Source organism: Diadema antillarum, unplaced genomic scaffold (assembly GCF_040938485.1).
Source record: "Diadema antillarum isolate AM-2024a unplaced genomic scaffold, OU_Dant_1.0 seq00001122_RagTag, whole genome shotgun sequence".
Taxonomy (NCBI): Eukaryota; Metazoa; Echinodermata; class Echinoidea; order Diadematoida; family Diadematidae; genus Diadema; species Diadema antillarum.
The window spans coordinates 433,175-446,409 of NW_027271936.1; positions in this window are offsets into that span (position 1 = coordinate 433,175).

Genomic DNA, 13,235 nt, shown 5'->3' on the forward strand with positions numbered 1-13,235 from the left:
GCAGCCCTCTTCTGTCGCCACGACTATACACTTGTCTTTATACAATGCAGCACAACACACGTGGCCTAGCCAATATTGAATAATTCTGGAGACCAGAAGTTATGTGTACATTTATACACTCGGACTGTTGAACACAGTGGTTGTGGTATTGTGTCTTTATGGACCTGTCTGTAAAGGCAAGGTCATGGTGAAGGAGAATGAGATTATGCTTGAGTGTATAATTTAATGGTAACACATACGGTTGGCTTGGACAGGCACGCTAAGGCTTTAATATCACCAAAGTCAAAGGTTTACCCATTTTATTGGCTGCTTTTTCCGAGCATTAAATTTTTTAAAAAATCTATTTAGATAGGTTAGGAGAGTCCACTTGATTTGAGTTATACATCATTTTAAAGCTTAAAGTAGGCCCGCATAGAAATCTAAATTATGCATAAACCAGGGTCATATATACCTCATTATAACGAGGAAGTACCATAGATTCCACCTAACCATGTTTCGAATTCACGTAGAAACGCTTACCAATGATAGGCCCTTCTTAATAAAACGAATAACTCGTTTTAACTAGAAATGTCGCTACAGCGACTGGTTATACCCCCGTCAAACAACATTTCATAAGCTTTGGTCAAAACAACATTTGATAAGCTTTGGTCAAAAAACTGAGGAAGTAGTTAAATCCGCAAGATCTTTCCTTGATCTTCTGCCATTAATATGCCGTTACCATGGCAACGTACTTTCGGGTACTGTCGAAAAATGCGTCTTGCACATCTACAACCAAAGGCACACATCTGTACCAAGTTTCATGGAAATTGGGAAAAAACTGAGGAAGTAGTTTGCAACACAAAATTTTCCATCATTTTGGCTCATAATATGTGAGCTGTTACCATGGCAACATACTTTTTGTCACTGTCAAGAAATGTGTCATGCTGACCTATATCCTAAGACAAACATTCAATATGAATTCCATGAGAATTGGAAGAACACTGATGAAGCAGTTTTGCCATGAAGCATTTTGCCCTATATTTTACCAATAACATGCCGTTACCATGGCAACGCACTTTTTGCCACTGCGGAAATATGTGTCTTGCACATTAACATATTCAGATGAACATCTGTACCTAATTTCATAAAAATTGATCAAAAACTGTGGGAGGAGTTCGCGACGCAAGATTTGTAGCCATTTTTGCCCATAATATGTCGTTGCCATGGCAACGTACTTTTGGGTACTGTCAAAAAATACGTCTTGCACATCTACAACCCAAGGCACACATCTGTGCCAAGTTTTATGGGAATCGGTTGAAAACTGAGGAAGTAGTTCGCGACGCAAGATTTGTACCCATTTTTGCCCATAATATGCCGTTACCATGGCAACGTACTTTTGGGTACTGTCAAAAAATATGTCTTGCACATCTACAACCCAAGGCACACATCTGTGCCAAGTTTTATGGGAATCGGTTGAAAACTGAGGAAGTAGTTCGCGACGCAAGATTTGTACCCATTTTTGCCCATAATATGCCGTTACCATGGCAACGTACTTTTGGGTACTGTCAAAAAATATGTCTTGCACATCTACAACCCAAGGCACACATCTGTGCCAAGTTTTATGGGAATCGGTTGAAAACTGAGGAAGTAGTTCGCGACGCAAGATTTGCAACGGACCGACCGCCCGACCGCCCTACCGACCGCCCGACCGCCCGACCGCCCGACCGACCGTCCGCTGATTCCTATACACCCCCTTCAAACTTCGTTTGGCGGGGGTATAATAAAGCCAGAGAACAGCTCGTTTGTACTCTCAGCGTCACCGTGATGAGGCCTCGATCTTATGCGAGAGAGCGAGCGCGAGCTAGCGCTAGCTAGCGTATAGCTAGCTGTATACAAAGCCAAGCTAATACGTGTAGGATGCGAAGCCGACTAGACTTTCTTGTTGAAAATGGCAGAAGGTACCTCTGACTTGGATATCGAGGACCTCATTTTTTAATGTGATCCAGATTCGGAGGATTCGTTTGATGAATCGGACTCTTACGATAACGACCATGGGGAGATAGGCGAGTACGACGAAGATGAAAGTGACGTCGAAGGATCATCAGGCAGTGCAGGTGCAGTTGAACGCCAGCCTGTACCGTATCAAAACGAGCCTCTTCCTCGCAATCCCGCCGTGGCTGGCCGGGTAGTGGAGCGGGAGAGAGATGGCGACGAAGGCGCGGGTGAAATCGATCTCCGCAGTAGACTTGACCCAGCTAATGTTCAAAATTGGTAAGTTTTAGCACCATTTGTAGCAGATTTCATATCATAATGTAAAATGTGAGTATGTATTAGCCCAGCCACAGGCCATCAACATGAATTTGGGAAAGTATCAGAGTATAGAGACCTTTCAGTTTCAGTTCAATAGAACTAGAACAAGATTCAAGAACTTCGATTGTGAGATTTTGAGTTTGGAATGAAGAGCAAGGGCCTAACTCTTAGCAATTCAATTAGCATGACTTTGTCTGAGCTAGGGCCTAACTTTTTAGACTATGCCAAAATGGGGAAATTAGCAAAGGTAGTTTTGTTGTTGAATCAAGATATCTGGCCTCAAAATGCATTTTGGATTTGGATTTACCAATTAATACCCCTTGATTTTTTAACGTACGCATACAGGCCTTAATTGCATAGCCAAAAGAAATAGTACAGTATTGTAAGAAATTTGGCATAATCGTGATATAGTCCCCACCTTGGTATACGCGGGGCCCCTGTGATTAGGGTACGCGGGGCCCCTGTGATTAGGGTTAGTGTTAGGGTCAGTATTAGGGTTATACTAAGTATTAAACCCTAATAATGACCCTAACACTAACCCTAATCACAGGGGCCCCGTCTATACCAAAGTGGGGACTATATCACGATTATGCCTTTCTTTTAAACCCATAATACCCCCCCCCCCCCCCCAATTGCATTGACCAGGTAGATCTACTAGACTCAAACTTACATGTATTCCGCCGGCGCTGGCTCTGGGCGCGGGTACGGTCGCGACCGGTTGGGGCGGCGCCGGGGCTGCGCTGCAGAGATATCTAGGCTAAAACTAAAGTATGGGCCATGGCTGTATGGGGAAGGATTTTCGCAACCTTCCAAGAGACCCAAGAGAGTTGTATCGACTATTCACGGTCATTCTCCAACAAAATGGCCCAGCTAATAAACATCGTTTACATATTTAAAACGAAGGTTATTATACTTACTATTCAGTAGTAAACAATGCCCAATGGCAAAGAATTAGATTCCAAGCTTCACTGGCACGAAGAGAAGTAGCCTAACATTCCAACTTGATCATCAGCTCGCCGAATTGCGTCCGAGTCAGAGTGCGTGCAACTTGTAGTAAACAATCGTCGATCGTTCAACGGTTTCGAACTAAAAAATAATGACTTACTGATATCAAAAAGCTTGAATTTCCACGGAAATGTTATATTACTTTGATAATCCCGTAGTTTTAAATCAGAACTTTACAGTGACAGATTTGATTTTACTCAACTTCCGAGTTTCCTGACGATGAGGCGATCGCGAGCAGAAAAACATAGATCTACAGTCTAGCAATGCATATCACATGCATGCAGCTAGCTAGCTGCAGCGTGCGCGTGCAGGCTCGATACGGTGACGTCACATTCACAGCCTTTTCCAGATCGACTCGCTCCGTGTCTGGTGCCTGCCCCGAGTTGTCCGAGAGGGGGTGATTCTTTATGCGGGCCTACTTTAAAGTCTGCTCTTTCAGAATATGGTCTTAACTAAAAATTCAAGTCTGGCGACTTTTTGTTTGTTTTGAGGTGCAGGGTCACACACACACACACACACACACACATATATATATATATATATATATATATACATATATAAATATAAATAGATAAATATACACCAGTCCAATTTCTTTCAGTATATGCTACCCACAATGAGGCACCGGGTGCGTTGGGAAGGAAATATCTTGCACTATGTACATAATTAAGATGACGAAGTCATTGTCATTGTCGACCCTGAGGAAGACGAATGCATTCGTCGAAAATTTGGTCCGAATAAGTAGCACTGTTGGACTGACAAAATGCATTACCACTCTATTTCATCTTTTCTATACTGGTACCAACACGCGGACTACAAGTTTAATTGTTATTATATATATATTATATATGTATATTCCCTTCTGATCGTAAGTTTCAGTGACCGCCAGGAAAGACTGGATGACTATTAGGAATAGACTGATTGACAGCTAGGAAAGACTAGTGTGATTTATCATGGGTATAGTTACTTCAGAGAATTTCATACCAGCTTGGAGGTCGCCCGGGTTAACAAGCTCCCATGTTCCGACCAATTTCTCTGCTTAATGTGGAAGCTAAGCTGTTTTTCGCAATTCAAGCCAAGAGATTAGAACAATATCTTTGAGTGAACGACTACCTGGATGTCTCCGTGCAGAAAGGAGGAATACGTGGCCATTGTGGTGTGTATGGGATCACGTATCTACTCTGTGGGAAACCATCAAAGATGCCAAGACCTGTCAGAAGAACCTCGCCGTAATTTGGTTAGACCTCGCGAACGCGTACGGTTCCGTTCCCCAAGCGGCGATTAGTTTTGCTCTTCGCTGGTACCACGTTCCCGACACTTTTGCTGATCTTATTCAATCTTACTTTGCCGGATTGTACGCGCGCTTTTCGGTGAAAGATTGGACCTTGGACTGGCAGAAGTTTTCAATTGGCATTTTCATGGGTTGCACCTTGTCTCCAATTCTTTTTGTTTCGACTTTCAATCTTTTGAATGACTTTGTCAGCCAAATCTCGACGAAGCAATATCTCTTGAAGAAGAGAGGTATCCGTGTTCCTGTCTTAAAGGAATACATGGATCATATAGCCATCTGCACTTCTTCGGTGAGCTCGGCGCAGGTTGTTTTAGGACAAAGTGAATGAGTTTATGACTTGGAGCCGTATGAAGATCAAGGCAGCGAAATCAACTTTCAACTTTTTAGCTGATATGATATAAACTACTCCAATATGTTATGCTTCAAGACATCTAAATATTCATAGTTTTTATGAGTTTGTTACAGTTAGATGTTTTTATGCTTTAATGCCATAATAATCTTGCAATTATCTCTCAGCGGAAACATTTTAACCTAAATTTCTATATTATCTCATTCAAACCAGGAGTGCTGCAAATTTTCATATTTGACAGATCATGCCTTTTATATAAGTCAAATTACATTTCAAGGTCCTTTGGTAATGAATTCATATACGGAAGCAATTTGCTAGTTAAAACTTTATTCTTATTCTAGACAAAAACAAAGAAATACTTACAAAAAGTCAATCATTTTTTAACTTGAGCCATTGTTTGTACATGTGATGTTATATTTTATTGTCTTGTGTTTAGTTCGTGTCTTTACTTTTATTTGTCTATGCATATTATTATGATCATTATTAAATCATTTTCATAATTACAATTATTGATATCTGTTTTCCATAATTGTAAGTTATATAATCTTTTAGAGAAGGCCTCAAAATAAAAATGATTACCATTCCTTGTTGGATGCTTCCTCTTGGTATTTTAGCAATGCTTTAAACAGATTTATGTTCACATTATATTATTTGGTTAATATTTGTATGATTTGTTGCATTGTGGTTTTACATCTATTTGTCATAAGCTTAGAAATAGACTGTATTGAATTATATCAGTATAAAAAAACATGTATTTATATTTATGATTTTTTTTCTCTTTTCTTTAATTGGAAACTCTGGAAAAATGCAGACCTTAACGCATTGGCAATAGTGTCCTATTGTGCGGAAGACTCCATGCTGACTTCCATAGAAAGGATATGGGGACATCTGACCAAAAAGCTGACATCAGTTTATCTAACTGATGTCCTTCCGGAGGAAGATCTGCCCCCGAGGCAACAACGACTTGAACCGAGCCAGCTCCAGGAAAAAGAGCAAGAAGTCTTTAAGCTGGCACTAGAGCAGCTTGATGGCTACTTCGATGGCATGGCGTATGCAGGCTGCAGTGTCTCATCACATTATGTCATCTCAGAGCCACAAGCTGCTCTTCTGCCAGTTATTCAACACAGCCTGTCTTCGAAGAGAGCTTTAATACTAAACAATTCGATACACGAGGAAACAAAGTTTCAAAGTCAACACTTGAGGAGACTGGACGGTTTGCTGATTTTCACTAAGTGTGGGCAGGACCTGTGTCTACACTGCATAAAACGGATAAAACAAGACACATGGGACTCTTACATTAGCCAATACCACGTCCTGTATTGTACCATACACAGTTCAACTCCTATCCCTTACTTTTTGCTGTTGAAATTATTCAACGTTTCGAGAAATAGGAAATCGATGTTTGCTTGGACAAAGTTTCAGATCAATATGCATGTGGTCTTGCGTTCGTACATAAAATGTATAGAATTGAGTGATTTTCGGTGCGCTGCCGTCCTACTCTACATACAATCCAGAATGATGAAAGTAGTTTTAACCGTTATTAAACTGTTAAGCGAGGCCTCGATTTTTCTCGTTTAAAAGAATATCTTACAAGTTATTACCTTTGTGCATAAAGGTCACGATTCCTGATGTTAAATTTTCAACGTGGAGTCCCCAAAGCCTTGATATTTGACTGTTTGTATATCTTACATAATATGTGAATGTTAGGATAAATTCGATTTTGCGTTTTATTTCTTTTGCAGATGGTAGTACTACTGTTGGTTTCTTTTATTAACAATCGTCACAACCTGATTCATATTAAATAAAAAAAAATCAGAAAATATCATCTTGGTTTAAATGTTATACACAATCGCTTTATATGGCTACAGCAAATTCTATGCATTTTCAAACTACATACACCAATGTTCATCCGTTAATTGTTGATAAACAGATTGATGTTTTATTACTAGACTAAGTGAATTATTATAAGTTTTTAGGAGTAACAAGTAATGACAATTTAAGCTGGAATTATATGCAAGTATTTGCTACAGGAATTGGACTACATGAATCGTCATGTTTTGCACAGATAAACATGTTATGTCTAAAATATTCCTTTTTTTTTTAAATCTCCTCCCAACATCTGCAAATCTGGCAATCCTGGTCGTCCCATCCTCTCTAGAAATGGTTCACTGCTTGTAATGGTTTACCATCAATATACGCGCTATTGTCCGGCTCGGTAGAGCCGGACAATAGCGCGCGCCCGGTCGCCCCGGGCACCCTTGGAGGCTATATAACTCGCGCAGCGAAGTCTATGCTCGTCAACTGCGAATACTGCAACCAGGATATCAGATGCCAACACGTCCACGATCTCACCGAATGCCCGCGAACAACAGTACTACGCCAACGCCTACTAGACCAGCTGCCGATTCAGGACCACGCCATCAACAAGGAACTCAACTAGCCATCAACATCATCAGACCCTGACCATTAGGAACTACAAGGAACTTCGCAACTACAGGCCGTTCATCGGACCAAGAGGATAACCCAGAGGAAATCAACAAGAACTCCAGGGGACAAGTTTTTACAACAATGTCCCGTCCCCCTTGAGGGAAAACCTACCTACCTACCAGTCTCTGCTCATTGCCTGACGAAGAATAGCAGATTTAGCAGTCGAAACGTCGCAACCTCTCACCGTTTGCACATCGTGAGACAACTGATTACTTTCTTCATTCATTCTTCACCACGATGAACCTCTTCCAATCTATAGACAGGGTAATTAACATCCATTAGCCCCCCAAAAATGGTGGCCCTAATTGATACTTAGTTTGATAACAGTCATCGCAATGTGTGCAGCCAACTGTGACAACCCCCACACACAGCAGGGGCGGATCCAGGAATTCTGCAAAGGGGGGGGGGGGGGGGGCGTGACTAATATTTCTGGTGCCACTTCCGGGTTTCATTTCATTTTTTTTCTTTTTATTTCTTTTGTTTTTAACGAAAAATAAAGGGGCGGGGGCGTGCGCCGGTTGCGCCCCCCTCTGGATCCGCCACTGCACAGGAAGTGACTGTGTGCACTCAACCTTGACCTGCCTACCGTGACCTATTCAGCCAATCAAAGACTTTCCCTCCAGGAACGCAAAGCCCCTTTGATCCTTCCTGAGGGTATTGTAATCCAGATTTGCACCTCAATTGTGGGAATGGGGTAACCCTGCATTTCGGTGCAGGAGTAGGCAGGTGACATCTTTTCCTAGAAACCTATCCCCTTTCTTCTTCTGTATATTTCATTTGTTAATATCAACAACAAATATAATAAGATTCTTTGTAAATGATTAGAAGTAGTGTAGGCTTTTATAATTGAATTTAAGTGAATTTTGAATATTTCGGAGCAAATTGCCCACCCGGCAGAGAACTCCACAAATCCAAAAGAAAATATAAATATGTAATATCTCATTTGTTTAATATTAACAACACATATGATAAGATTTTTTGTAAATAATTAGAAGAGTAGTGTAGGCTTTTATAATTGAATTTAAGTGAATCTTAAATAAATATATAAAAAATATATATTTCGGAGCAAATTGCCCACTCGGCAGAGAACTCCACAAATCCGAAAGAACGACCACCACCTCAATTGCTCATTCCCTTGAGAACGACGAGAACATGCTTGCCGAAACGTCGGGATTGGGTAGGCCCTTTTCTAACCCTAGAACGAATACGTGGTGCACCGTTAAGCCTTCTACCACCCAACATTCTACCGCCACAAAAGCCTTCTCATGCTTTTCGGGATTTTTCCCACAGAATTCAGTCCTAAGATATACCCCTTTTCCCATTGCCGAAGCATTTTCCCTCTAACATCGCGCTGTTATGTAATTTCACCGTTACTTTCTCTGTTTCAAAAAAAATGCATAAATCAACGCTAATCAAAAAACAAAATTTGATCGTGTGTTATAGCGCCACCTTTAGGCCGAGAAAAGTGACGAACATGTTTTCATAAACATGGAATTTATTTCAATTGCGCATGGTATATATCTATGTAAACATCGAAAATGTTTTAATTGTGCACATTATATCTATGTAAACATGGCACATATTTGAATTGTGCATAGCCCTATATAATATCTTTCTAAACACTGAATATATGTTGTTTCTTCCCTTTTTTGTTGGCGCGGTTTTGTTTTTTCTCTAGTGCCCCAAATGGCCTATAAAGTATAAAAATGAGGTTTATTGGAGCAAGTCAATTTTCACTTGCCAATTTCAACAGTTTACAACATTTACCTAAATGTTTCATTATGAAAACTCGACTCAAATAAGCTTATTCATAGCATTGGCCTGTATAGGATGGCTTTTGGTATACCATAAAAGTTATCATTTTTATTGACGAATCTTTACACGGAACTCAATTCACACAGAGTTCAGTTCAATTTGTTGTTGCTGCTGTCATTACATCATATGTACATAGTGCTGTATCTTACCTCAATATAATAATATATACTAGTATAAATATATTTTCCCGGATTAATGCGCTTAGAAACATCAGTATTAGTCGCGGAAATGTAAGTGTTATTCCTTATCATTATCCCTATCATTATTTCAATGGTGTAGTTCCAGTTTCCTCCAATGACTGTAGGAGGAATTGAATACCGACATAAATAGTGACTCCGTGATGCTTGCCGTGTGTGGAAAGACAACGAAGAGCTGAACGCGAGACGCTCGGAGAATGCGATGTCGGGGCGACTGTACGATGTCCTTGACGAGGTGACGCAACGTCAGGTCGACCGTGCACGGGAAATGGATCCAGCATGATACGCGTCGTGGAGACGGGCCTCGCGATCGAACGCATTGGTGATCGGGGAGAGTTGAAGTCTGGGTGCGTTGTCAGCCTCGACGAGGGACATCCGTGGTGTCTCGATCCGATGAATGGACGAGCTTCCAACTCTGCCTATGGCGAGGATGAAAGTTTCGTCATGGAAAAAGTCGTCGGAGGAATATTTATAAATATATCTATATATATATATATATATTTTTTTTTTTTTTTTTTTTTTTTTTTTTTTTTTTTTGCTACAGGTATTGGAATCGTGCCCAAGAAGCACTGAGAAGCATTAGCAATCGCTGGAAAAAAAAAAAGTTAGAGGAAAATCTCTCTCACACGCAGTAGATAGCCGGATACCTCTGTGTGGCAGGTCAGATATATCGTAACTGATATTCTTCTTCTTCTCATTAAGTCTGCCTCCTTCAATAGGCTGAGGATTCTTGCAGACTGTGCTATTTACATTATGATACAGTTTATTTACAGATATTTACAAAAACATAACAAATTTGATAAAAAAAGAAGATAACTAGCCACTGTGATCAACCGTTAGTCGGATACGAAATGAACCCACAGATGGCGCTGAAACAATTTCCGACAGGGAATTACAGCTCCTAACAGTTCTTGGAAAGAACGAATGCAATATTAGCGAACATGAAATAATTTCATAGCGTAGAAAACCAGCTCTGAGATTGTAGTACTGTCGGCAAAACTTTTATTTCTGATGCTGAAGAAAATCAGCATCAATAGTTCTCCTGCCATACACAATACGGGCTGGTGACAGAAGATAACTAGAAATGTGGCTGTATACCCCCGCCAAACAACATTTCATAAGCTTTGGTGAAAACAACATTTCATAAGCTTTGGTCAAAAAAAACTGAGGAAGTAGTTAAATCCGCAAGATCTTTCCTTGATCTTCTGCCATTAATATGCCGTTACCATGGCAACGTACTTTCGGGTACTGTCGAAAAATGCGTCTTGCACATCTACAACCAAAGGCACACATCTGTACCAAGTTTCATGGAAATTGGGCAAAAACTGAGGAAGTAGTTTGCAACACAATATTTTCCATCATTTTGGCTCATAATATGTGAGCTGTTACCATGGCAACATACTTTTTGTCACTGTCAAGAAATGTGTCATGCTGACCTATATCCTAAGACAAACATTCAATATGAATTCCATGAGAATTGGAAGAACACTGATGAAGCAGTTTTGCCATGAAGCATTTTGCCCTATATTTTACCAATAACATGCCGTTACCATGGCAACGCACTTTTTGCCACTGCGGAAATATGTGTCTTGCACATTAACATATTCAGATGAACATCTGTACCTAATTTCATAAAAATTGATCAAAAACTGTGGGAGGAGATCGCGACGCAAGATTTGTACCCATTTTTGCCCATAACATGCCGTTGCCATGGCAACGTACTTTTGGGTACTGTCAAAAAATACGTCTTGCACATCTACAACCCAAGGCACACATCTGTGCCAAGTTTTATGGGAATCGGTTGAAAACTGAGGAAGTAGTTCGCGACGCAAGATTTGCAACGGACCGACCGCCCGACCGCCCGCCCGACCGTCCGCTGATTCCTATATACCCCCTTCAAACTTCGTTTGGCGGGGGTATAATGATTAGTGTAGACCATACCTGTCAAGCTAATTCCTTGTATCATTAACGAAATAAGTCGTCTTATATTGTATTGTGATTCGCCTATGTTTGAGAGGATACCATTCTGAAAGTGGAAGAGTGTTCATGAAGGGAAGGGAGCGTTAATTACTGTGGTTGCACATTAGCCCACACGGAAAAACACGGGAAAACATAGCAAAACATATAGCCGGTGTATGGTATGCAATATTGATACAGTGAAATGATGTATTATGCGAATGGATTTCAACTCACCACACGGACAAAGTTATGTCGGATGTTGAGATGCGATTCTCTCTCTTGTGTGTAATAGACCTATTCAGGAATCAAACGAAGGGGGGGGGGGGTCGCAACGTCCTTTCCTGACGTCATGATTTGGCCAACAGATGACGAAGGTAGGGGTTGTAATTGCGTTTAGATTGTAACTCTGTAAAGATAAAGTGCATGATCTATATCATAGTCAGGAGGTGCACACAAATCCTAAAAAATCTCTTTTCGGCGATTGATTTTGAAATCCTATCTCAGATGGGTCATGTTAAGTCAGAATAATGCTTTGATAATCTTATAATAAATTCCAAATACATGAAAATTCTAGTGATTTAATATAGGCAAGGCAATTCTGAGAACAGGAGATGTGCACAAGAGCCTTCGCATTTAATGAAGTCAATATAAGTTCAAAATTAGTATGATTCGTTTGATATGTTAAGCTTTCTTTTTTGTGTGTATGTGTGATTAAGCTAATGTCAATTCTAGCATTCAATTATTGCTACAGAATATTGAGTAACGTAATTATTGCAGAGTTTGTACATATGTTGAATAATGTAAGATTACGTTTTGGTATAATTATACGAAATTTTCGGTCTTTTTGCTCTGTTATATTAAAAGCGCCTAGAGCATTCAATCAGAATGGAAAATGGCGCTATAGAAAATGTATGTAAAAATATGTGTTAATATTCTAGTATTATATTACATTTCTCGCATATAATTTAGTTATAAATACATCTAACTACAAAATACAAGTACTCAGAATTCTTTTTTCGATGTTAGTGTGGGTACATATGGAACTCTCGCAATTACCTACCTCGCCTTTGCCGCCGTCAGTTGTTTTCGACGAAGCTGGTCCATAAACTATAGGACAGCTCACGACGAGATGTCACCCGTCATTTCTCACCGCCGAAGGTGACAATGCTGGTATCCACGGCAGTAGCTGATACCATCGGCGCCAATATTTACGATGTCCCTTCAGGACCACCATAGGATAGTGGTATACCAAAGGGTTCACTCTCCACGAAGGTGATCAAGCTCGACATCCTGGACTACTGTTAGGTAATAGGGAGTGAAAAGCGAAGACAACAAAAGAATCAAATGGGAACGGCAAGAAAATGCAAACCACCGTATCTAGTGCCAGTAGACTTCGTAATTTATTCCGAGGTTACCCTAGCCCTTCCCGCTAAAAAGAAAAAAAAAGAAATAGATGAAATAGATAAATGAATAAATAGTTATTGGCCAGGAAGGAAAATCAAACAAGGCAAGTTTCGGATTCCCAAGTTTCATGTGCAGCCCCTCTACTTACAATGTATAAGTAACATGATTAGATTTTGTTGCCTTTAGGACTAGAGTTTCCTCAGTAGAATAAGGTTAGGTTTAAAATTAGGGTATAGCATTGATCTCGGTGTCCCAGGGTAATGCGAACTTCAGAGGAAAGCTCATACCATATATAAAATTTAGGCATATTAGGTGGTGAGTACATGGAACTCTTTCCAAGCTTGTTTTCATCCAATAGTGATTTCAAATAAATTTAATTCGTAAACTGGGATGACCAAACAAAAAAAAAAAAATCCAAAATACCAGTTAACAGGATACC